The sequence below is a fragment of the Equus quagga genome, chromosome 17 (genome assembly GCF_021613505.1).
Source record: "Equus quagga isolate Etosha38 chromosome 17, UCLA_HA_Equagga_1.0, whole genome shotgun sequence".
In the NCBI taxonomy this organism is placed as follows: Eukaryota; Metazoa; Chordata; class Mammalia; order Perissodactyla; family Equidae; genus Equus; species Equus quagga.
Window position 1 is genome coordinate 16,939,060 of NC_060283.1, and position 27,111 is coordinate 16,966,170.

Consider the following 27,111-nt stretch of genomic DNA (forward strand, 5'->3'; position numbering starts at 1 on the left):
CATTTAGATCATTGATCTATCTTGCATTCACTATTGTATATAATGTGATGTAAGGATACAATCTCATTCTTTTTCATGGGGAAATATAGTTGTCCCAGTATTGTTTGTTGAAGAGACTAGTCTTTACTTATTGAATTCACCTGTTACCCTTGTTAAAAATTAATGTCATAGATTTATGGAATTTTTTCAGGTCTCAAATATCTACTCCACTGGTCTGTATATCTAACCTTATGTCATATCACGTTGTTTTGATCACAGTGCTTTATAGTAAGTTTTGAACTTAAGGAGTGTGAGTCCTCAAACTTTGATTCTTTTCAAAGATTACCTTAGTTATTTGAGACCCCTTGAAATTTCACATACAATTGAGGAGCTATTTGACTATTTTTTTAGAAAAAAAGACTTTTGAAATTTTGATAGAGACTCCTGTACAATTGTAGATCACTAGGCAGTATTGCCATTGTATAAATATCAAGTCATCCAATTCCTGAACCGTGGAATAAGTGGGTATCTTTCCCTTTATTTAAATATTTCTTAACTTTTGTCAGTAATGTTTCGTAGTTTTCAATGTACAAGTCTTACACCTCTTTGGTGAAATTTATCCCTAGGAATGTTACCTTTTTTGATGTTATGTAAATTGCTTTCTTTTATTTTCTGGATTGCTTGCTGCTGGTGTAGAGAAACATAACTGATTTTTGCATGTTGATTTTGTACCCTGCAACTTTACTGAATGTGTTTATTGGCTTTGGTAACTTTCTTGTGGATATTTAGGATTTTCTATGTATAGGAGAATGTCATCATTGAGTAAAGAAGTTTTACTACTTCCTTTTTAATTTGGATGCTTTTTTTCTTTCTTTTCTTTTCTAATTGTTCTGGTGAGAGTCTCCAGCACAATGATGAATGGGAGTTGTGAATGTGGGCATCCTTATCTTCTTCCTGATTTTAGGTGGAACACTTTCAGTCATTCATCATTGAGTATGATGTAAGGACTGGGCTTTTTATCAATGCCCTGTATTATATTGTGTAATTTCCCTTCTGTATCTGGTTTTCTAAGTTTTTTTAATAATCAAATGTTACTGGATTTTGTCAAATGCATTTTCTATGACAATTTAGATAGTGATGGGGTCTCTCCTTAGTTCTATTAATGTGTACATTCCTTGATTAATTTTCTTATGTTGAACCACCCTTGAATTCCTGGGATATATCACACTTGGTCTTGACATATAATCCTTTTTATATGTTATTGAATTTGGTTGCTGGTATTTTGTTGACAATTTTTGCATCATATTCATAAGGAATATTGGCCTATAATTTTCTTTTCTAGTGATGTATTCATTTGACTTTGGTATCAGAGTAATTCTGGCTTCCTAGGATGAGATAGAAAGTGTCCCTTTTGATTTTTTTGAAAGAGCTTGGTGGAATTCATGAATGAAATTATATGATTCTGGACTTTTCTTTGTTGAGAGATTCTTGTTGCTAATTCAATCTCTACTTGTCATAGGTCTTCTCAGATTTTCTAAGCCTTCTTGAGTCAGTTTAAGCAATTGGTTTGTTTATAGGACTTTGCCCATTTTATCTAGGTTATATAATTTGTTGCTGTACACTGGTTAACTGTATTCTCTTATAATCCTTTTATTGCTGTAGGGTCTTAGTAGTGTACCTTCTTTCATTTCTTATTTTAGTTATTTTTGTCTACATTTTGTCAGTCTACCCAAGGTCTGTGAATTTTGTGGATCTTTTCAAAAACCAACTGTTGGTTTTATTCTCTGTGTTTTTCCTATTCATTACTTAAATTTTGTCCTCTCTAATCTTAATGTTTTTCCTTCTGGTAGCGTTGAGTTTAGCTTGCTCTATTTATTTGTTTAGTTCCTCAAGGCTTAAACTTAGATTATTGACTTGAGATCATTTTTATTTTATTCTATTTATTTATTTATTTACTGAGGAAGATTTGCCCTGAATTAATGTTGGCTGACAATCTTCCTCTTTTCTTTTTTGTATGTGAGCCATTGTCACAGCACAGCCACTGACACATGAGTGGTGTAGGCTTGCACCCAGGAAATGAACCAGGCCATTCATGCAGAGCACAGTGAACTTAACCACTAGGCCACTGGGGCTGGTCCAAGATCCTGTTTATTTTTTAACATAAACTTTTACTGCTATTCATTTCTCTCTGAGCACTGTCTTTACTGTGTCTCATAAGTTTTGATACGTAGTGTTATTTCAATTTGTCTCTAGGAATTTTCTAATTGTTCTTGTGATTTCTTTTCAGCCCTTTGGTTGTTTAAGAATGTACTGTTTAATTTCAACTTATTTGAAAATTTTCGAGTTTTCCTTCTGTCAGTGATTTCTAGCTTCAGTTCATTGTGGCTGGATAAGATGCTTTGTATGGATGGGGAAGGAGCAGAGCAAAATGGTGGGGTGAGCTGACCCGGGATTCTCTCCCCTCCAAAATACAACAAAAGATTGGAAGAACTGAATTTCAGAGAATAAACATAATGCCGGCTGATTACAGACCTACAATACCAAGAAGGCAGGGATCATAAACCCTACTTACAGCCTCGGAGGCACTGGAATGGTAGGAGAGACCGTCACTCCCTCCCCTAGAGTCTGTGATCGCTGCGGCGTGGGTCAGGAAGGCGCGGGGGAGGGGCCCCGTGACTGGCGGATCATCCAGGACTCCTGCCCTGGTTCAGTGGAAACCCGCTGACTGGGGGAAAGCTTCCGTCCGTGGGGACCCCATAAACCAAGGGCCTTGGGAGACCAGAAAACAGAACTGATCTGAACCCAGACCGGAGTGTGTGAGTAACAGCCCCTCCCTCCTGGCAAATCCAGTGGGTGCAGCCATCTTGCCTCAAGTCGGAGAGCTCATAACACGTGGCTCTCAACCCCCATCTAGTGGCGACAGGCTGTAACTGCAACCGAATTCTACCACCATGCGAAAAAATCGCTCCTCTACCATCCAGCAATTTATAAAAGCCCCAGACCAGAAGGAAAACAATAAAAACATAGAATTAAGTCTTGTGGACTTGGAATTAGGTAAACTAAGTGATAATGAGTTCACAGCAGCTATAATCGAAAAACTCAATGAGGTAGAGAGAAAGATAGAGAAACAAGCTGAGTTCTGGAGTTACTTCACAAAAGAGTTTGAAATCATAAAGAAGAATCAAACAGAATTACTTGAGATGTAAAACACAATGGACCAGATAAAACAGAATACGGATTCCCTGAATGCCTGTGTAGACACCATAGAAGAGCAAATTAACATAATTGAAGATAGACAGGCTGAATGGCTCCAGACAGAGGAAGAAAGAGAACTAAGAATTAAAAAAAATGAGGAAAATCTCCAAGAGATAATGGATTCAATGAGGAGTAAGAACATAAGGATCACAGGAATTCCCAAGAATATGGAAAAGGAAAATGGAGCAGAAAGTGTACTTAATGAAATTATTGAAGAGAACTTCCCAAATCTAGGGATCAACGGAGAAATGTGTGTAGAGGATTGTTTTAGATTGCCTAGATTTGTCAATGTAAAGAGAGCTACCCCAAGGCACACTGTAGTAAAATTGGCAAAAAGGAAAGATAAGGAAAAAATACTCAGGGATGTAAGAAATAAAAAGAGAATAACCTATAAAGGAGCCCCTATAAGACTGTCAGCAGATTTCTCTACAGAAACCCTACAAGCTAGGAGATAATAGAGTGACATATTCAAAGCTTTAAAAGATAAAAATCTTCAGCCAAGAATACTCTATCCAGCAAGAATTTCCTTCAGATATGAGGGAGAAATTAAATCTTTTCCAGACAAACAAAAGTTAAGGGAATTTGTAACCAAAAGCCCTCCATTACAAGAAATCTTCAAGAAGGCTCTCATACCTGAAAAAAGAAAAAAGGGAGAAAGGGGACACAATCCACAGACTAGGGAGACCGATGGATAGAACCAGAACAGGATAGCAATTATTCAACTATAGCATTAGGGTAAAAATAAGAAAACTACCAAAACAAGGACGATCTTAGCACTCTAACTACAAATTAATAAGACGAGTTGGAATAAAAAATGAAAATAATTATTTAGGAGGGGAAGAGCAAAGGTTCTAAATCAGTATTGGTCAAGGAAGTAAGAGACCACCAGAGAATACACTATATTATACACGAGATTCTAAATACAAACTTCAAGGTAGACGCTAAAATAAAGTACAGAACAGAGTCACAAATCATAAATAAGGAAAAATCTAAGAAACCTAGCATAAGAAATTGCAGTATTAAATGGGTAGGCTAAAGCAAACAGGAAAAGAAACGCAGGAAAACAAGATAATGAGTGACAGATTGACAGCATTAAGTCCACATGCATCAATAATCACTCTCAATGTGAATGGATTCAACTCTCCAATAAAAAGACACAGAGTGGCAAAATGGATTAAAGAACAAGATCCAACAATATGCTGCCTCCAGGAAACACACCTCAGGCCCAAGGACAGACACAGACTCAGGGTGAAGGGGTGGGGGACAATACTTCAAGCAAATAGCAAGGAAAAAAAAGGCAGGTGTTGCAATTCTTATAACAGACCAAGTGGATTTCAAAATAAGACAGGTAAAGAGAGACACAGAGGGGCAATATATAATGATCAAAGGGACACTTCATCAAGAAGAAATAATGCTTATAAATATCTATGCACCCAACACAGGAGCACCAAGATTCATAAAGCAACTATTAACGGACCTAAAGGAAGATGTTAAAAACAAGACAATAATAGTAGAGGACCTCAACACCCCACTCACATCAATGGACAGATCATCCAGACAGAAAATCAACAAGGAAACAGTGGAGCTGAATGAAAAACTAAAACAATTGGACTTAATAGACATATATAGATCACTTCACCCTGAAAGAGCTGAATACACATTCTTCTCAAGTGCACATGGAACATTCTCAAGGATAGACCATATGTTGGGAAACAAGGCAAGCCTCTACAAATTTAAAAAAATTGAAATAATAACAAGCATCTTCTCCGATCAGAGTGCTATAAGGCCAGAAATTAATTTCAAGAAAAAAGCTGAGATAGGCACAAAGATGTGGAGACTAAACAACACACTACTGAACAAGCAAAGGATCCTTGAAGAAATTAAAGAAGAAATAAAAAAATACCTGGAAACAAATGAAAATGATAGCATGCCATACCAACTCATATGGGATACAGAAAAGCTGTATTAAGAGGAAAATTCATAACAATACAGGCACATCTTAACAGACAAGAAAAATCCCAAACAAGCAACCTTAAAGCACACCTAACTGAACTAGAGAAAAAAAGAACAAATGAAGCCCAAAGTCAGCCGAAGGAGAGAAATAATAAAAATCAGAGCAGAAATAAATACTATTGAAACGAAAAAGGCAGTAGAAAGAATCAATGAGACAAAGAGCTGTTTTTTGAGAAGATAAATAAAATTGACAAACCACTAGCCAGATTTACAAAGAAAAAAAGGGAGAAAGCTCAAATAAACAAAATCAGAAATGAGCGAGGAGAAATAACAACAGACTCTGCAGAAATACAACAGATTATAAGAGAATACTACAAAAAAACTATATGCCAACAGAATGGATAACCTAGAGGAAATGGATAAATTCTTGGACTCCTACAATCTCACTCAAGAAGAGGCAGACTATTTGAACAGACCAATCACAAGGAAAGAGATTGAAACAGCAATCAAAAACATCCCAAAGAATAAAACCCCAGCACCAGATGGCTTTCCTGGGGAATTCTACCAAACTTTCAGAGAGGATTTAATACCTATCCTTTTCAAGCTATTCCAAAAAATTAGGGAAGATGGAACACTTCTTAACACATCCTATGAGGCCAACATCACGCTGATACCAAAACCTGACAAGGACACCACGAAAAAAGAGAACTACAGGTCAATATCACTGATGAACATAGATGCAAAAATTCTAAACAAAATTTTGGCAAACAGAATTCAGCAATTCATCAAAAGGATCATACATCATGATCAGGTGGGATTCATACCAGGGGCACAGGGATGGTTCAACATCCGCAAATCAATCAACGTGATACACCACATCAACAAACTGAGGAATAAAAACCACATGATCATCTCAATAGATGCAGAGAAGGCATTTGACAAGATCCAACAGCCATTTATGATAAAAACTCTGAACAAAATGGGCAAAGAAGGAAACTACCTCAACATGATAAAGGCCATATATGACAAACCCATAGCCAACATCATACTCAATGGGCAAAAACTGAACACCATACCCCTGAAAACAGGAACGAGACAAGGATGCCCTCTATCACCAATCTTATTTAACATAGTACTGGAGGTCCTGGCCAGAGCAATCAGGCAAGAAAAAGGAATAAAAGGAATCCAAATAGGGAGGGAAGAAGTGAAACTCTCGCTGTTTGCAGACGACATGATCTTATATATAGAAAACCCCAAAGAATCCATTGGAAAACTCTTAGAAGTAATCAACAACTACAGCAAAGTCGCAGGGTATAAAATCAATTGGCATAAATCAGTAGCATTTCTATACTCCAGTAATGAACCAACAGAAAAAGAACTCAAGAACACAATACCATTCACAATCACAACAAAAAGAATAAAATACCTTGGGAGAAATTTAACTAAGGAAGTGAAGAACCTATATAATGAAAATTACATGGCCTTTCTGAGAGAATTGGATGACGACATAAGGAGATGGAAAGACATTCCATGTACATGGATTGGAAGAATAAACATAGTTAAAATGTCCGTTCTACCTAAAGCAATCTACAGATTCGACGCCATCCCAATCAGAATCCCAATGACATTCTTTACAGAATTAGAACAAAGAATCCTAAAATTCATATGGGGCAGCAAAAGACCCCGAATTGCTAAAGCAATCCTGAGAAAAAAGAACAAAACGGGAGGCATGACAATCCCTGACTTCCAAACATACTACAAAGCTACAGTAATCAAAACAGCATGGTACTGGTACAAAAACAGGTGCACAGATCAATGGAACAGAATTGAAAGCCCAGAAATAAAACCACACATCTATGGACAGCTTATCTTTGACAAAGGAGGTGAGGGCATACAATGGAGAAAAGAAAGTCTTTTCAACAAATGGTGCTGGGAAAACTGGACAGCCACATGTAAAGAATGAAAATTGACCATTCTTTTTCACCATTCACCAAAATAAACTCTAAATGGATCAAAGACCTAAAGGTAAGACCTGAAACCATAAGGCTTCTGGAAGAAAACGTAGGCAGTACACTCTTTGACATCAGTATTAAAAGGATCTTTTTGGATACCATGCCTTCTCAGAGAAGGGAAACAATAGAAAGAATAAACAAATGGGACTTCATCAGACTAAAGAGCTTCTCCAAGGCAAGTGAAAATAGGATTGAAACAAAAAAACAATCCACTAACTGGGAAAAAATATTTGCAAGTTATATATCTGACAAAGGCTTAATATCCATAATATATAAAGAACTCTCACAACTCAACCACAAAACATCAAACAACCCAATCAAAAAATGGGCTGGAGACATGAACAGACATTTCTCCAAAGAAGATATACTGATGGCCAATAGGCACATGAAAAGATGCTCATCATCGCTGATCATCAGGGAAATGCAAATCAAAACTACACTAAGATATCACCTTACACCCGTTAGAATGACAACAATATCTAAAACTAATAGTAACAAATGTTGGACAGGTTGCGGAGAAAAAGGAACCCTCATACACTGCTGGTGGGAATGCAAAATGGTGCAGCCACTATGGAAAACAGTATGGAGATTCCTCAAAAAATTAAAAATAGAACTACCATACGATCCAGCCATCCCACTACTGGGTATTTATCCAAAGAGCTTGAAGTCAGCAATCCCAAAAGTCCTATGCACCCCAATGTTTATTGCAGCATTATTTACAATAGCCAAGACATGGAAGCAACCTAAGTGCCCAGCAACAGATGAATGGATAAAGAAGATGTGGTACACATATACAATGGAATACTACTCAGCTGTAAAACAGAACAAAATCATTCCATTTGCAATAACATGGATGGACCTTGAGGGAATTATGTTAAGTGAAATAAGCCAGCGAGAGAAGGATAATCTGTGTATGACTCCACTCATATGAGGAATTTAAAATTATGGACTATGAACAGTTTAGTGGATACCAGGGGAAAGGTGGGGTGGGGGGTGGGCACAAAGGGTGAAGTGGTGCTCCTACAACATGACTGACAAACATTAATGTACAATTGAAATTTCACAAGATTGTAACCTATCATTAACTCAATAAAAAATAAAATTAAAGATGCTTTGTATGGTTTTAATCTTTTTAAGTATACTGAGGCTTGTTCTGTGGCCTAACATTTGGTCTATCCTGGATAATGTTCCTTGTGCACTAGGTAAGAATGTGCATTCTGCTTTGGTTGGGTGGAATGTTTTATATATGTCTATCAGGCCTAGTTATTTTAAGTGTTGTTTAAGGTCTCTATTGCACTATTGATCTTCTGTCTAGATGTTTTATACATTATTGAGAGTGGTATATTGAATTCTCCAGATATTATTGTAGAACTCTCTATGTCTGTCTTCAATTCTCTCAATTTTTCCTTCATATACTTTGAGACTGTTAAAAACAAGACAGCCAGGTCCAAAATGGAGTCAGTTATGCTAATTCCAACATTACCAAACCAAAACTTGACTTAATTATAGTTTTGGCTCTTCCAAAAGTGGAATCTGAAGTCGGTCAATCAGGAATTGTCTGATCATCACTAGTCAGGTAATCTGCATGATAGATTCCTGCCATCCCCTAAAGGAAAGTAACCTTGCGGCAACCAATCTGTTTTTATGCCTAGTATAACTTCCTTGTTCCTGCTCCCTTCTGCCAATAAAAGTCTTTCATTTTGTATAGTTCTTCAGAGCTCATTTCTGTCTGCTAGACTGGATGTTGCCTGATACAGGAATCATGGAATAAAGTCACTAAGATCTTTAAAATTTAACAGGGCTCATATATATATATACATATATATTTATAATTGTTATAGCTTCTTGACAAACTGAACCTTTTATCAATATATAATGTCCTTCTTTTTCTCTTGTAGCCATTTTTGACTTGAAGTCTATTTTGTCTCATATTAGTACTTCCAAACCTGCTCTCTTTTGCTTATTCTCTGCAAAGTATATCTTTCTCCATCATTTCACTTTCAATTTATTTGTTTCTGTGGGTCTAAAGTGAGTCTCTTGTAGACAGCATGAAGTTGTCCTCCAGGCTTTGCAGATTGGCTAAGGGCTGGGACACTCTTTCAACAATCAGCCAGGCTTATATTGAGCCTAGGGATCTGCCAAAGATGAAAGCCTAGGGTCTTCTCAAGTTCTTTCTGAGCATATATCTCTCCCTGAACATGAACATATCTTCCTAATTCCCCCGTATTCAGACGTGCTTTTGAATGTCCTAATTTCCCGAATAAACGCTGCTCTTGTATTTTCTTCTGGAATTTAAGCATCAGTAGATTCTTATTCATCTTGCAGTGTTTTCACGCAATACCCATTGTTATTCCCACCTGAGATTTCTGTGTTAGATGGAAGAAGAGATACTTTGTATCAGTCTTTCACGTAGCCTCCAGACAGATAAGAATAGACATACACAATAATTTGCAAATATGATTGTTTCTGCTCCCTCCAGAACGAGAGTTCTGAATCCCACGCTGGGAATGCAGGCTACCATTTCAATACTGCAACCACACCAGGGAGAGGGTGGCCAAGGGCAAGTAAAAATGCCGCAAAAATTTGCTACCTCTTTTAAGTTACTTTTTATTTTTTGTTTTGTTTTATCATCACCTTGGTTGCTGTACATCTTTGGTTGTTTTCCAGTTTTCTGATAGTTTGTTCTGGCAGTATTTGCTTTTTTCTCTTTTTGTGATTCTGGAGGAGCAGGAAAGCTGGGAGTGCCTACTCAGCCATTTTAATACATCAAGGTATGCACAAGAAGAAATAGAAAACTTGATTTGAGATATTTGTTCATTTCATTTTCATGAATAAGAATGATAATTGGCTTCTCTCTCTACTTTACAAGAGGAATGGAGAGTGGTATTTTGTTAAATGCTGGGGACTGACAGCTCTAAATGAATTCTGTAAAAGTCTTTAGATTTCCCAGAATATAGGAAAAGAATGAAATCTGCATATCTCATTCTAAGTATCAAAATTTAAAGATAATGTTTTAAAAATGTGATTAATTTCTCTTGCGAGCAGATATGCAAAAATCTGAAATAAAATTTTTGCAATTGAATTCACTAAGCCTTTTATAATAGTATATTTAAAAATAAATGTATGAGACAGTATCAGAAAGCTTTCCATTTTATTTCACGTATGTGTTACATTGGTTTAGCATAATAAGAAAAGTCCTGGCAAATCTAAAGAGAAAGATAAATATGAGGTATATGATAAAAAATGACAAAATTATTTATAGTATTTGATTATCTTTCTAATATCTATAGGATATCATTTTTATTTTTTAAAAAAATTTCTTTTTCTCTTTTCTTTTTGCTTTTTCTCCCTAACTGCCCCCAGTACGTAGTTGTATATTTTAGTTGTGGGTCCTTCTAGTTGTGGCATGTGGGATGCCGCCTCAAAATGGCCTGATGAGCATTGCCACATCCATGTCCAGGATCTGAACCAGTGAAACCCCAGGGCAAGGAAGCAGAGCACGCGAACTTAACCACTTGGCCACGGGACCAGCCCCAGGATATCCTTTTTAAATATTGATGTTGGTAATGTTTTCTTTTTCTTTTGATACAAAAGCTGGGCATTTACTAATTGTATTGATCTATCCAAAGAACCAAATATGATTTCATTGATTTTTTTCCTATTATTTTTTTCTTCAATTTCTTTATTGAGATCAGTCAACTCTCTTTAGGTATAATCTCTTTTTTCTATTTAGCTTGTATTTTTTTGAAGTTTTTATTCAAGGCATATTTTTAATATTCCTAAGGTACTATTTAAGGATATTTAGTTCAATTAAAAATGTTATGTTATAGTTTCCTTCTGCTTATTTTGTGTATACTATTTTGGGGATTTTTAAAAATCATTTTGACTCTTATTTTGTGTCCCTCACCCCCCTTATAGAAACAGTGTATGGATATAGACATTTTTATTAACTTTGTGCACTAAGTTGAGGGGTCTTTTCGGTTTACAAGATTTCTGGTTTAAGAGGCTTTATTGCTTTCTTCTGACAGTATAGTGAAGTGAAGTGTGTGTGTAGTTTAAAAACAACACTTACATACTTCCTTTTCTCTTAACCATTACAACTCTAAAGGATGCTGTCCTTGTTTTCCTTCCCTACTTTCCCTTAGAAATATTTTTCATTGAGTTTTTCACCTCAAATCCTATATAATTGCTATGCTTTTTCCTGTATCCAATGCTGTCCTCTATCAGACTTTGGAGGTGTTTTTAATTATTGGTTATGTAAGAGGAATTTTCTTATTGATTTTATCTGTTTTATATTACTAACAGTATCTCCACTTCCCTTTTCTCTTTTCTAAACCATTTCTTCAGACTTCTTCACTGGTCACTCATAGAATTATGGTAATTGGAGGGCCAGAGATAGGTTTTTTTTTCACTTTTGATAAATATTTCTCTACTTATAGGCATCTTCAACTTCATAAGATTATCTTCCTTACAGTGATGCAAAAAGTGTGGGAAATTCATTTGCTTTATCTGCTCTGAACGGGTTTTGGGAGGATGAGTGGGAAGATGGAATTTTAGGTGTTATTATCTTTAGACCTTCTTTTCGACCTTCGGAATGGAGTGTTTATCTATTTTCATTTAATGAGTTTAATAATATCAATATGCATTTCCATAAAATTTCTTCTGAAACTTGCCTAGTATATATCTCATATAGTAATTTTGCAGTCGTGGTCTATATTTTTCCTTTGTTATTTTCTAATGGCGTGCTTTTACATTTTCAAATAGAATGCCTTATTGTTTGATAAACATTGTTATTAGTTTATGTTTGGATTTATTAGTATTCAGGGAATGCTATTTACATTTTTATCTATTTACGTTGTATCTATTAGTATTCAGGGAATGTTATTTACATTTTATTTTTTGTTGGATTTATTGTGGTTACTCTTGGTTTAAAATATAGTCAGTTTTTATGAATGTTCATGTGCAGTTGAAAATAATTGTATTTCTTATTACTGGAGTTCCATGATATATATGCGATTGTGTTATTTGGGATTATAACCTTAGTTACTAAATGTCATTTCTTTTTCTTTTCTTTATTTCTCTCTTTTTTTGTGTGTGTGAAGAAGATTGGTCCTAAGCTAATATCTGTTGCCAGTCTTCCTCTATTTATTTTCTCCTCAAAGCCCCAGTACGTAGTGGTATATTATAGTTGTAAGTCCTTCTAGTTATTCTGTGTGGGATGCCACCACTAGCATGGCTTGGATGAGTGGTGTGTAGGTCTACACCCACATTTCAAACAGGTGAGCAGTGGGCCAAGGAATTGGAGCATGCAAACTTAACCAGTAGGCCACTGTTTTTTATTTTCCTTTTGTCTTGAATTGAGAGTCTCTGTTATTTCTCCTCTCATCTCTTATAGTTTTTGGTTTATGGAAATCATTGCTTTGTCATTAGATATATGAATATTAATAACTGCTATATCTTCATTGTGGATTCTAGCTTTTGTGATATAGTGTTTGTTTCTTTTACTACATTTAAAACTTTATGGTCTGCATTTTCCTTTGTCACATGTCATGATTTTGACATCATTTTATTTCCTTTTTTCTAATACCTTTATCAAATTGTAATTTTTTTTTTAGTTTTAACATGCATACAAAAAAGTGCATGAAAACCAGCATGTGTTTTTACAAAATCAGCACAGCTCTGTAACTAGCATAGAGACCAAGAAGAAGGACTTTAACAAAACTCAAGGCACGCTTGATCATTTTCATTTACCAACCTTCTCTAATTCAAATAAAATTACTATATAAATTATAACATCAATATTTTATGTTTTTAACTATAAAACTATACAGAATATTTTTGTATCTAGTTTCTTATGCTCAGCATTATATTTATAACATCTATTCATCTTGTTTGCAAATTTCTTTGAATATATCCTAAATTATAAAAGTAAAAATGTTGATGGCTTTTTAAGTTTTTTTGTTGTTGTTTTTTACTTTGCAGGTATTACAGATAGTGGCATTACGAAGAATCTTGCTATATTGTTTGATGAACATAAATATTTCCATGGGGTATAGACCTGGGTAAATTTCTGAGTAGTATCTTATGCATGTGTTTATCTACTTTAAACATTATGAAACGAGACACAGAGCTAAGTCTCTCTAGAGAAACTCATGCAGCTATAATAATATAAGACATACTATATTTTAAGTAAAATAAAATTGCTAAATATAAAGAGGATTATTTCTAAATGTTATAGAGCTCCACCAACTAAGAAGAAATTACAATTCAAATATCCATACACTTGATAATAGATCTTCAAAACAGGTAAAGAAAAGATCCAGAGCTATAAGAAGAAATAGATAAGTCCTTCATTGCCATGGCAGAATTTAACGTACTTCTCCCATTGATGAATAAACAAGCAATACAATATCTAAGAATATAGAAGTTGTGAATTACATAATTGAAATATTTGACTAGTTAACTTTCAAAGAATATGACTACCAACAAAAACAACATACATATGTTTTTCAGTGCACATAGAAAATTTACTACAATTGACTATTTGCTGGATCATAAAGCAAACCACAACAAAGATTGAAGGACTGAAATCATTCAGAATATTTTCTGTGACAATGAAATTAATTTAGGGATCACTAACTTATTCTTCAATTTTAACTTTACTGAATCTCCTTGTTTATGAATTTCTCATGTATATAGCACAGTGTTGAATTTAAGCATGTCCTTAAATTTATTAATCAGTATGTTCTGTTTCAGTTCTGTAATATTTTGTCATGTATAAGATATTTTACATCATACACATGCATGTATATTTATACGGATATGTAATACTCATAGGTGTGTATATATCTAGAGAAATGACTTTTCACCATTTTGGGTTTTTTGCTCATCTTTTAAGGAAGGTTTGTATTTTTGTCTTTATACTAATATCTGTATATATTGTTGATCCCTTTTATTTGTGTATTTACTTATTATAAATGAATTGAAATGAACTGTTAATGCTCTTTATTACTCAAACTGTGTGATGTGTAAGTAACCGAGACAACACATTACTCCCAGTTTAAAATTAATAAACAGAAAAACAGGATAAAAATAAAAGGTGAGTTGATGCTTGAATTGTTACGTAATTTATCATCTTTGCACATATAGTCCCTTATCCCTGAAAGAAAGAGGATGGAATAAACGATCCTCAAGGTATATTCATACTGTGAACATCTTGTTTTCTATTCCTTTTCTCTGTTACTCTTTAGAGAAATTAATACACTGTGATTTTAGTGTCTTGATTTAAATTATGGTATCACTTTGCCATCTAGTCGTTATTGTATTTGTACCACTTGTAAAGGAAAGAAATTCATACTTTGCTACTATTTGCAGAGGGATTTTTGTAGTACTGGACCTTATGAAAAAATTCTGCCAATTCCTATATAATTTGGTTGATAATGAGATTACAAATAGATGAAAGCTGAACTGGCAATGTTGGAAGTAAGTGAAACCAATATTTCTTTCTCTTTATGTCAAATTAGAATAACCTTAAGAAAAAAAATTACCTCTTTTCTAATAACAAATAATACTAAACTGAGATTTAAGACATTCAATATCAAGTGTACCTTAACTCTTTAATCTTTTCTGAAATATGTGCCAGATTGTAGACTCAACTTAGATCAGAGAAAGATGAAGAAAATTGCCTGTAATCACATTAATTGAGAGTTATACTACACACAGAGCGCTAGTCATGGGCATACAGTTTATACTTTCCATTATCAAAGCTATCTATATCTCTATCGACCTATCTACATCTATACTAATATCTATATATCTCTATCTCTAGCTGTATATGTATATATCATACTGGATTTGGGAGGCTATTTTGAATTGAATTTCTTCTTATTGTATGCTATACTTACATACTTACATATGCTTGCATGAATGGTATCCTCATTTGAAGGAAAGAATTAATAAGTCTTACATTGAACCAAATCCCTTTTGGTTAGGAAGGTTAGAGCATGCTACTTAATTAGTGTAAGAGTCACTTTTTTTGAAAGGGTGGTTAAACCAATCCATGAGATACTTCTAATTTCTGAGATCTGAGAAACATAAAAATAATTTAAAAACAATAGAGTATTTGGGAACGCCCAAAATGAAGTGATCTTAGCTAGAGCTCCTATGAATATGAGGATTAGTCACAGAATATGGGAAATGCAGAGAAACATCGTAGAGTTTTGTTGTTTTATTGAGGAAGACTAGCCCTGAGCTAACTGCTGCCAATCCTCCTCTTTTTGCTAAGGAAGACTGGCCCTGAGCTAACATCCTTGCCCATCTTCCTCTGTTTTATATGTGGGATCCCTACCACAGCATGGCTTGCCAAGCAGTGCCATATCCACACCTGGGATCCGAACCGGCGAACCCCTGGCCACCAAAGCAGAACATGCGCACTTAACTGCTGCGCTACGAGGTCAGCCTAAGGAGTTTTATTGTTTGTCTACATTCTTCCTCAAGAACCTCCCCGTTCCTTTTACTTACATTAAAGTTTTTATCTTTATAACCTCTTCTTATATCCTATTAATAAAATTGAGCAACAAAGGGATGCTAAGAATCATTCATACTATTCTATTTTTGGACACTCTGGAGAGAAAGTTCTTTTTCTTAATTCTGAAATTGGTTTTCCTGTGGTTTTTAATTTAATGGAATTAATTCTCTTTCTTGAATACACAGTAAACAAGACCAGCCAGTCTTTCACATTTTAGCCTTGAAATATTTGAAGACATTGGTCAGAGTCTCCTTTTACTTTTCTTCTGTGTTCCAGAAATCTCGAGGACATTAATTGGTTTATTAGATGCTTTATTGCAATATATACTTCTCACTGCTATTTACTTGACACTGCAGGGTACCTACACAGTTATTAATAGTTATTGGGAACCACTGGCTCACACAATGAGATGCTATCCAGGACACAATGCTTCCTTCCAAATTAAAATGAAAATGGGAGTTGCCTCTTTCTGTCTACATAATCTATTTATGGAGTCAATATATCATAATATTAGAATGGGATCAATTTCATTCACAATATCTATACCTTTTGACAACCACAACTTCATCATTCCTTACTTGTTCTGTTGGCATGGGATCCTATTAAAGAGTTCAACCACACTGACCCCAACTGCATTCTGTTCACAATTTGGCTCTTCTGATCCTCCAACCTTATCTTTTACTGCTACCTGCATAAACTCTACTTCTAGTTGATAGGAACATGAGCATCCCTATTACTACATTGGCTCAGACTATCTTCTGCTTAAAAATTATTTTGTTCTGCTTTCTTGTCCCTGCAATCCTATCTTAACATTATAGTTCAGCTGGAAGTTCAAAATCCTATTGTGATTTTGCCAATAAGAAAAAAATCTTGGATGTTATTCAATTATCAGAACTTATGAAGAGTATTCCTAATGTGCTTGACAACAGTTTAAAGTAAAAAAAAAGAATGATAAAACAATGAAAACTTTGTGCATAGTGATCATGTAAAAAGTGTAGTATCTTTTTTTTTTAAAGATTTTATTTTTTCCTTTTTCTCCCCAAAGCACCCCAGTACATAGTTGTATATTCTTTGTTGTGGGTCCTTCTAGTTGTGGCATGTGGGACGCTGCCTCAGTGTGGTTTAATGAGCAGTGCCATGTCCGTGCCCAGGATTCAAACCAACGAAACACTGGGCCGCCTGCAGCGGAGCGTGCGAACTTAACCACTTGGCCACGGGGCCAGCCCCAAAAGTGTAGTATCTTTTAAAACAGCTGTTGTGCTTGATAGGTGGGGCTTCCCCACTGAGTCTGTGCCTGTGCCACTCCCTGTGACCATGGTGGGATCCTGGACTCTCCCACTGGTCAAGAGAATAACCACACAGGGGCTCAGCATTGTCTCCACCTGCTCCCACAGTCTTGCCAGTTGTACTGCCCCTTTGGGGATGCTGTAATACTGTGGACATTTGTGGCAGCTGAGGGCACTTTCCTATGTGCTGCAGATATGCCACATCTGTTCCTAGGGCACACCAGCCTTTGTGCTTGGTGGGCAGGGCTTCTCCACTAACACTGAGCTGAGTCTCTCCCTGGAGCTGTGGTGGGACTGTGGATTTTCCCAGTGGACAAAGGAGTGATCAAGCTAGGGCTCAGGGTTGTTACCACCTGCTCCCGTGGTCCCACTGGGACTCACTTCCCCTTATGGGAGTACAGTAGAGCTGCGGGAGTTTAAGGAAGCTGGGGATTTGTTCACCCAGAATTGCACTTGGAAGTAAGAATAATCACTAGGCTATTTATTTCATTGAATGCAGCAGTCACTAAAATAATCTTCTGGCCAATGTAGGGGTCAGAGCAAAACACAGAAACAAAGAGCTCGATCTTCAAGATCATAAACAAAATTACAATGAGTACCACAGGAATATAAAATATTATAAGAGAATACTATGAAAAATTATATGCCAACAAATTGGACAACGTAGAAGAAATGGATAAATTTTTAGATTCTTATCAGCACCCCAAAGTGAATCAAGAAGAAATAGAGAATCTGAATAGATCCATCACAACTAAAGAGATCGAAACAGTAACCAAATACCTCCCAAAATAAAACTCCAAGACCCAGATGTCTTCTCCGGATAATTCTATCAAACATTCAAAGGAGATTTCCTACTTATCTTTCTCAAACTATTACAGAAAATTGAAAAAGATGGAACACTTCCTAAGACATTCTGTGAGGCCAACATTACCCTGATATCAAAGACAGACAAGGACAACACAAAGAAGGAAAATTACAGGCCAATATCACTGATGAACATAGATGCAAAAATCCTCAACAAAACACTGGCAAATGGAAGACAGCAATATATTAAAACAGATCATACACCGTGATCAAGTTCTATTTATACCAGGGACACAGGGATGGTTCTGATTTGCAGGAACATCTGCTAATGAATCAATGTGATACACCATATTAACAAAATGAAGAACAAAAACCACATGATCATCTCAATAGATGCAGAGAAAGCATTTGACAAGATCCGACATCAATTTCTGATAAAAATTCTCAACAAATTGTTTATAGAAGGAAAGTACATCAACATAATAAAGACCATGTACGAGAAACCCACAGCCAAATCATACTCAATGGGGGAAAACTGAAAGTCGTCCCTCTGAGCAAAGGAACAAGACAAGGGTGCCCACTCTTACCACTCTTATTCAACATAGTACTTGAGGTTTTGGCCAGAGGAATTAGGAAAGAAAAAGAAATAAAAGGAATCCAATTAGGCAATGAAGAATTGAAACTCTTGCTGTTTGCAGATGACATAATTTTATATATAGAAAACCCTAAAATATCTATCAGAAAGCTATTCGATGTAATCAACAATTACAGCAAAGTTTCAGGGTACAAAATCAACTTACAAAAATCAGCTGTATTTCTATATTCTAATACTGAGCTAACAGAAAAAGTCAAGAACACAATCCCATTTACAATCACAACAAAAATAATAAAATATCCTGGAATAAATTTAACCAAGGAAGTGAGAGACCTATACAATGAAAACTACAAGACTTTGCTGAAAGAAATTAATGATGACACAAAGAAATGGAAAGACATTCCATGCATATGGATTAGAAGAATAAAGATAGCTAAAATGTCCATGCTACCTGAAGCAATCTAGATTCAATGCATTTACCTTCTTTCAATGCATTCACAGTTCTAAGAATCTATTCCAAAGATAGAGTAACAAAACTATGTATAAATCACATATTCCCAAGCATTATTTATAATATCCATAGACTGGATAAAATCCAATATGAGGGTTGTTGATTAAACTATGGGTCAGAATAAAGAAGTATACAGCTATGAAAATGGAAAAAGGAATCTTTCTATATATTGCAATGGAGTACCCTACAGGAGATTTTCTTATGTGAATAAAGACAAGACAGAAAATTTTTGTAGTGTGATAAATTGTGTGAGAGAAGAGGGAAAGATAAAACAAAAATTAATAAAGATAGGAAGAGATGAAAGAAAACTTTTAGGAATGTAAGTTATAATTTAGCTTTGATTTGGGGGAATGTAATATTTTACATACTTTAAAAGACATATTTATCTCAAAAAGTAAAAAATCTCTAAAATTTAAAACAACAACAAACGAATCTATAATGTTGGACACATGGTCACACAGTGTTTCTATAAAAGACTTTAAACACAGCGTTTTGAGAGTATATCCTCATTGTGTAATGTTTATTTACTATAAATTAAATAAGTAACTATTGAAATATCGTTGAAACTAAAGTTGCAAACATAAAAGAGTTACAGCTCTAAAGGAAGAGAAGATATGCAAAAAACTTTTCATCTTAATTTGAAATAGAAATTTAGTTTGAAACACTTTTTCTCTTAAAAATAGTGTCACTCATAGTGACAACCTGGTAGCAATGAACATCCCTATTCCCAAAATTTTCTCTAAAGGGAAATCTTTGATCTCTAAACAGAACCAGAACTTTTTGGAAAAACAAATGATTTGAAGGCTGAGGTAGAAAATGTTATGACCCTTAAGCAACGTAATTTTCCAGAAAGCAAGAATGTTTTTAACAGCTAGTTGAATCATTTCAAAGAGATATAGAAGGCAGTTTGAAATGGTTCCCACTGGCTTACAGTTAACATAAAAATGAATGTTGATTGCAATTAATTTAAAGGCATGAAATATGTTTAAATGTAAACATTTAAATCCAGATGCCAACAACACAAAAAATAATGTCACTGGTTACTATTAAATGAACTTTGCTGGGGAATCAAATCATTACTTTGAAAACTGGTAAATAAAGAAGATAAATATTTATACTGGCTTTCCTTTATGAACTTTATATCAGGATTTTAGTTTATGAGGGGAAATTCAGAAGAAATAAGAGCAGATAAAAGGATTGAGTTGATAAATCACAACTTTGGAGCTCCCAATGAAAAATGGATCAAGAAAATGCTTTCAATAGATAGTAAAATCATTAAGTGAAAAGTTGATAAGAACTGTTAAAAGGAAGTAATCAAGCTGACGCTACCTGAATCCACAGATCAGACTAAGTGGCACTAAAATTTGGAGAACTAATTAACATGTACCTTACAATTTGGTGCAACCAGAAGTAGTGAGAACCACCTATGAAGAATTCTTGCCTAAAAGAAGCAGAGCGAAACTGAAGTAATAAATCTTGATGTGAGTATAAATTTACAAACATTGGTGCAGGAACAAGACAAATGACAAAGCAATAAGCTAAATACAGAACTTGCAGCATTCTACAAACGGTCCATGTTTTCCAAAAAGTTACCCGAACACACATGTGTACAAACTCATACACGCGTGCAAACACACGAGGAACGGTACATAATAGAACATAATGTTACATAATAGAGAAAGCTTAGTTATAGCAAGGATATTTTTTTGATTTTTGAATCAAACTAACTGTAAAAATATATCTTTGAAGCAATTGGGGAAATTTAAACATGAGTTTGGTATTAAATTATTTAAGAATACATTATTATTTTTATTAGGTGTAATTTTGACATGAGTGTTTATTTGAATGTTTATTTTATCAGTTTACATTTTTTATAAATTCCTTTTAATGACTTAGTTCTGTTAGCAAGTGGATTGATAGAGAAATATAATACCCTAAACATATAATTATATTTTAACTGACTCAAATTTGTAAGACTGGAAGTCATGGACTCGCTGTCCCTAAAATGTCTCAACCCTTCAGGACAAAGAACACCACACGTAGTCCTGTTTTCTGGGCTTCACACAGCACTTTTGGCCAAAAATACATTTGGGACAGGAAAAATATCGGTGTAGAAAGCAGTTCTTGTAGTTCCTTGTTTTGAGACTTGCAGCATTGGCTGAAGTACTTTTTGTTTTCATGAATGCCTTCAAAAGACTTAAAGTTTGAAAATTACATTGATAAACCTCTTTTACATTTACAATCTCAGTTTATATTGCAGACCTGAATTTATTTCATGGTAGTTTATTAATGAAAATGTACTGCAAAAGTGCTCAACTAATGTCATCTCATATTTTGTTATCGTTCTAATAAATAACAACACTGTGGCATAAATGCAGCTTTAAAGGACATCCATAAATGTCCCAGATAGATGTCCTTGTTTTTCTTTCTGCCATAAATAATGTCATTCTGAAAAACCCATTGTATTTTTACAAAAGGGATTTAGAAGGCATGAAATATCACCACAAACTGCAAATTATTGAGATGCATTAAAAAAAAACAAACCTGATTGTCGATTTGAAAATCAGTAGTATTTGCTGCTCTTTGGCAAAAACTCAACACTCTTCCCCCAGGTATTTGCATAATTTACTCTCTCACTTCATAATGGTCGATACTCAAATAACACCTCACTATGGTCTTTGCTGAGCTCCCTGTTTAAAGTGACACCTTCAATTTTATATTTCTTCCATTTATAATTACGGGAAATTATTATGTATTTTTTTGTTTTTTTGTACCCCCAATTACGTATAAATTTGTTGACAAAGGGGAGTTCTTTGTCTTTTTCCCCAATACCTAAGAGAGTACCCAGCTCAGGGTAAACCTGTAATAAATATTTATTGAATCAATGAATGAAGGAAAGAAAAATTAGCAATTATGTATCCCTATTACGTACTCAACCTTCTTTCCCTGGTTTCTGACTAGAGAGAAAATTCAGCAGAGTGCACATTTGTTTTGGCATGTTTTTCTTTTATTTTGACTGCCCAGTTTCAATAATCACATCTAAAGCATCCTTATTGTTCTTTGTGAAGTATCTCTTTTCTCAAACTTAAACCCTTCATGGTTCAGGTAGGTTTGGCTCTATTCCCAGTTCCTTGAAAGGTCATGTTTATCATTCCATAAAGATTCATGGTATACTTACTTTATGCTAGTCACTGTTCTAGCCACTTAGACTATATCAGTGAATATATTCTCTGCTTTCCTGGACATTTTATTCTAGGAGGGGGAAACAAACAATATGAAAGAATGTAATAAATAATGATTAAACATATATTTGAACCATGTTACATACTTGAAACACTAAATTGGGTAATGCAGTAACCCCTGGAGTATAATAGTATGTTCATGGAAGTTTTCACTGAAAAGGTGCATTTGAACAAAAACTTAAGGGAAAGCATTCCATGGTAGACAAAAAAAGTGGTAGAAAGGACCATAAGGAAGGAGTGTGTGATATTTTTTGAGAAACAAAAAGTGAGGAACAAAAGCCAGGCGGCCAGATTAGCTGGAGAAAGTAGAGGGGAGAAAGAGTAATAAAATAGGACAGAGATTTTAAAGTAACAGGACAGACGGTTTTCCCAAATTAATATTTAACTTTGTAAATATCATTGCTTTAGCTCTCTATGGATCACGATGACCTAAAAGATGCATCTTCACACTTGTCCGATATGGTAAGAATGGATGGTATAGAGGAAGAGGGTTGTGCCCAGCATATAGTAGTCAATCAGTTAATACCAGATAATGATGACTTCTATAATTACATAGTTTTGATAATTGTAGGAAGGTATGGAAGTGATTGGGGGCTGGAAGAAGAGACTAAAACTTCATTTCATATAAATAAAATGCCCCTCATGTTGCTCCAGGTTTTCTAGTACACAAGAATTATATCAGAGAAAAGTCATTGATTTTAACTGTTTACTTAATGACCTCAAGACAATGGGGCAATAGGTGGTCTCTAGGGTTCCTGTCCCAAAGGTAGTGACTATAGCTATAAGAATGCATACATCACTCTCAACCTGCAGTGGTCCTTCCTTTGCCATCAGCAGATTTGTTTTAAGATTCTGCGGAAAGATTGATGTTAATTTCAATGTGTGGTATGTAGAAAACAACATGAGGGATGGAACTTGCCTTTTATATCTAGACAGTTCTTGAAAATATTTAGTCAAAAGTTACATATTTGAACATGCAAGGAAGAGGATGACCATTTACTTTACAGAGCTTTGCGTTAGAGGGCCTGGCTCAGCTGAGCTCCTCACTAACAGCCCATGAACAACAGCTACTGGCATGGATGGGGAGAGAAGAGCTCTGAGAATTTGAGGGACTGTGCATTGTCTTGATTCTGTAAAATTTTTGAAGGGGAGTCAAGTTAGAATACAAAAATGTTTAAATAAAATGAAACAAGTAGAGATTGAATAGACTGTCTAGTGAAAATTAAAAGGGACCAGCTTTAATTAAGATTATAAAGCAGGAAACAGTTGTCCTGTGAGAGCAAAAATTACAACAAAATGGGGAAAGAATTATAAGAAAGAAGATTTTAACTGTTATATTTTCTATATAGCATTTGAGACACAAGCGGCATTATATTAAATATATAATATTAGTTTAAAGTGAATTCCTTTTTTTTCAAAAAAGATTGGCACCAGCGCTAACATCTGTTGCCAATCTTTTTTTTTCCCCCCTCCCCAAAGCCCCCAGTACATACTTGTATATTGTAGTTGTAGGTTCTTCTGGTTGTACTCTGTGGGATGCTGCCTCAGCATGACCTGATGAGCGGTGTCATGTCAGCACCCAAGATCAGAACAGGTGAAACCTTGGGCCACCAAAGCAGAGCACGTGAACTTAACCACTTGGCTACATGGCTGGCTGGCCAAAAATGAATTCTTAAATGCCCTAGCTAAATTAAATATTGTATTAAGAAAAAAAGCTTGATAATTAGAATGTCTGGCTTTGCAATGGATTGTCTTTTGAGGTTGTCTTTAATATTCAAATTTATGGGTATAGAAACAGGACCATTGAGGGTCTCAGTTTTGCATATGATCTGACATTTTATTGATGAGCCATCTGAAATCTATTTCTTGGGTCCTGAGACCAGAGATAATCTTACCACAAATGATAAAGAAAGAGTTTTCCAGAATGGTAAGATCTTAGAAGTATTGGCAACAGTTTAGAGAAATATAATTCTCTTGTATCACTATTTCCTCATGAAATGTCTTCAGAGTGCAATACTACCTCAATTTATAATCTCTCCCCTTCATACATAATATAGGACAGAATGAATATCCTATATGTCTTGAAGGGAGAACAGAAAGAGAGTAAGACAGAGACTTAGGAAGGGGCAGTTTCTAAGTCAGAGTCTTTACTATAGTTCCTTATTCCTGAGAGAGAAAATTTCCCTAAATGTCATTCCTATTTCATCTTGATGTTGCTTTCTAGTATAACTCTGTGGCATGTATGCTGTCTTTGGACTATTTCCCATGGGTTTAGAGTCTCTAGTTTGTCAATTAAAAGTATGATGATTTAATAAAGGAAATATGTTAGCATCTAGACTAGAATATGGATCAGAGTCTGGTGTAATAAAATGGATACAGGGCTGGGAGTCTGGGGATCTGGGATCTAGTCATAGTATGTAGATTGGCCCTTATTTGCATTTCATTGGGAAAGCCAAGACTCTCCAGCTTTTTGTTTTGTCACCTCCACAATAAAGAAGTAGACTACATTATCTTTATCATCAGCTCCATTTTTATTATTGCATAAGTATTCAGGAAGGATTGACTCCCTGAACTGAAGGGCATACTCTGAAAATAATTAATTAAGGTTAATTTTGATAACAGATTTACTGAGTCAGATCCAAAAGCAAAGATTAAAGTGCTATATGGAATTAACAATAAAGGCACAGATGTAAAGTATTAGGGGTGTTCATTCTTAATGTCACAGTGTGAGTATACAATGCAAAAATTAATATTTTCAGAAATTTCTCATTTTTGTTACTGACTATAGGACTGACTTAGTCATTGCATTATGCTAGGCTTATCTTTTATGAACTTACAATGTTCAAGGAGAGCTGAAAATGTTATGAAAATATTTGACAACATAACTATAAATCTCTCGATTTCGTATTCTCATTTTTAAATATTAAAAAATTACAATTGAGAACTTAAAAAAGTAATTCAATAATTGTATTGTTTTTACCTAAAGAAAAATTTAAAATTTTAAATGGTTATCATGTTTGAAAAGTTTAGACATTGAGCATGTCGTAAATAAAAATTACACAGAGAAATCCTGAAAGATATTTTGCTTTGTTTTCCAGTCTTGGTAAGGTTAGTTAACCAAGCTTCTTATATCCTCACTCTCCTTAATCTTTTTGTTTTCAGGACTGATTCAGACTCTAACAAACAGAAACCATGTTGCTGTCAGAGAGAAATAAAACTTGGGCCACGTTCACTCTCTTGGGCTTCTCAGATTTCCCAGAACTGCAAATCCCTCTCTTCTTGATTTTTCTGGCCGTCTACAGTGTCACTGTTGTAGGGAATATTGCGATGATTGTAATAATCAAAATTAACCCCAAACTACACACCCCTATGTGCTTTTTCCTCAGCCACCTTTCATTTGTGGATTTCTGCTATTCCTCCATCATTACTCCCAAGACCCTGGTGAACCTAGTTGTAGAAGACAGAACAATTCCATTTATAGGATGTGTAGTACAATTGTTTTTCTGTTCTACCTTTGCAGTAACTGAATTCTTTTTATTAGCTGTAATAGCCTATGATTGCTTTGTGGCCATTTGTAACCCTCTGCTCTACACAGTTGCCATGTCCTAGAAACTCTGTGCCATGCTAGTGGTCAGATCATATGCATGGGGAGTAGCTTGTTCCTTGATATTCACATGTTCTGCAATCAAGTTATCATTTCAAGGTTTCAACACAGTTAATCATCTCTTCTGTGAATTCTCCTCATTGCTGTCCATCTCTTGCTCTGATACTTGTGTCAACCAATTGCTGCTTTTCATTTTTGCCACCTTGAATGGGGTCAGCACACTACTCATCATTCTCATGTCTTACGTGTTTATCATTGTCAACATCCTCAAAATGCATTCAGCCGGTGGGCGCTGCAAAGCCTTCTCCACCTGTGCCTCACACCTGACCACCATTACTATCTTCTACGGCACCATCCTCTTCCTCTACTGTGTGCCCAACTCCAAAAACTCCAGGCGCACAGTCAAAGCGGCATCTGTGTTTTACACCGTGGTGATCCCCATGTTGAATCCTCTGACCTACAGTCTGAGAAATAAGGATGTCAAGGCTACAGTAAGCAAAATAGTGGACAGTAAACTATTTCCTTATTAAGAATATTATTTTAGGGTCGGCCTGGTGGTGCAGCGGGTAAGTGCGCATGTTCCACTTCTTGGTGGCATGGGGTTCGAAGGTTCAGATCCCGGCTGCGGATATGGCACTGCTTGGCAGACCATGCTGTGTTGGCATCCCACATATAAAGCAGAGGAAGATCGGCACGGATGTTAGCTCTGGGCCAGTCTTCCTCAGCCAAAAGAGGAGGACTGGCAGTAGTTAGCTCAGGGCTAATCTTCCTCAAAAAAACAAGAAAGAAAAAGAAAAGGAATATTATTTTAGTAGAGTTTGTCCCTGACATGTAAGTAAATACTGCACATAAAAGTTGATTTTAAAGAAACCTTTACAATTATGAAGAGTTAATCTTGTATAATGGAAAGATCATGGATTTGGGTTCAAACAGAGTAAACTTGGCTCTGTCTCTTACTGGAAAATAAGACAGCCATCTCTCTCATCTTGAATTTTTCATCTGCAAAATTGAGATAACATAAAATAGCTCTTAACCTGACTGTGAAGATTAAAAGACTATATGAATATCATGTGTAAAACCTTGTATAATCTCAATAAACAATTTTGTCCTCTTTATTATACATGTAGTACACTACGCTTTCAATAAATATATGAATATCTCTCACAAAAGTACCAATAGCAGTTAAAATACAACTAGTTTTCATCCTTCAACGAATGTAAAATCCAGTGTTGACAGTAGGGCAGTGAAGAAAGTGACCTTTGTCTAAGGTAGAAAATAATAAATATCATAGAGAATTTGAGAGAAAGAAAAGTTTCAAATCCATTTAAAGACTTTAGAGAAAT

The 27,111-nt window shown here is 35.2% G+C and overlaps 1 pseudogene; it reads left to right on the forward strand.

Moving 5' to 3' along the window:
• Positions 1–14,408: 14,408 nt before the first annotated feature.
• On the forward strand, positions 14,409–26,372 carry LOC124228492 (olfactory receptor 5D18-like; annotated as a pseudogene).
• Positions 26,373–27,111: the final 739 nt, after the last annotated feature.